Genomic DNA, 1,059 nt, shown 5'->3' on the forward strand with positions numbered 1-1,059 from the left:
GAAGGGGGGAACTGATTACAAGAATCTAAGTATTGCCTCCTCCCTGGGGGATGGACACAGAGAAGAGGGCAGAGGGAGACGTTGGACAGTGTAACATGACAAAACTTAATCATTTATGAATAATAAAGAGTTCATGAGGGAGGGGGCAATGGGAAGGGAGGGGGAAAATGAGCAACTGATATTAAGGGCTAAAGTGGAAGGCAAATGTTTTGAGAATGATGAGGGTAACAAATGTGTATATGTTTATGACACAATGAATGGATGTATGGATTGTGATAAGAATTGTACGAGCCCCCAATAAAATAATTAAAACAAACAAAACAAAACCAAAAGACGGCCAAGTGGGATTTGCATTGCTCTCACGGGCCAGAATGGGGACCACAGTGGGGCCAAAAGATAGCTCTCCTCTATTGGTATGTCTTAGTCCTAAGAGGGACTCCCTTAAGCCAATCTTCTATGTTCTTGTGGCTGTTTCTACTTCAATTATCTGTCTTTCCACATGAGCAACTGTATTTCCCTGTCTCCTCAGTTAGCCAGGGTGAGTACTCTGGACTGCTGCCCTCTCTGTCTGTTTGTGAGTTCACCTTTGTAATGCAGTGATCGGAAAGTGAATAGGAGATTGAAATAGATTTAGGATGAAACCAGGGCTCTGATGGAAGTTCCTTTGATTTTGGGCAATAGCACAACTTTGAGGAGGCAGCTCGCCTTATCTGCATTTTAAATGCCTTCCAATTTGAAGAGCTCATCTCTTGGCATTAGTCCAGTTCATGTGCCACTGTTATTTGTACGGCTTTCACAGGTCACATTTTTAGAAGTAAAATACCAGGGTCTTCTTAGTCAGTCTTAGTCTGAGAGCTTTACTGAAACCTGTTCATCATGTCCACAGCTGCTGGAATTTGAAATACCTTTGGCATAACATAACTTTGAGCATAGAAGCAAGTAAGCCACCACAGTTAAAAATTGGCTGATGGCTTGTAGGAGATCCCAAACTCACTGCTGTGGCATTGATTTCCATTTCCAGCAGCCCTATAGGACAGAAGAGCCCCGCCCCATTAGGGT

The sequence above is a fragment of the Echinops telfairi genome, unplaced genomic scaffold (genome assembly GCF_000313985.2).
Source record: "Echinops telfairi isolate 266 unplaced genomic scaffold, ASM31398v2 ScPeMD7_23;HRSCAF=83, whole genome shotgun sequence".
NCBI lineage: Eukaryota > Metazoa > Chordata > Mammalia > Afrosoricida > Tenrecidae > Echinops > Echinops telfairi.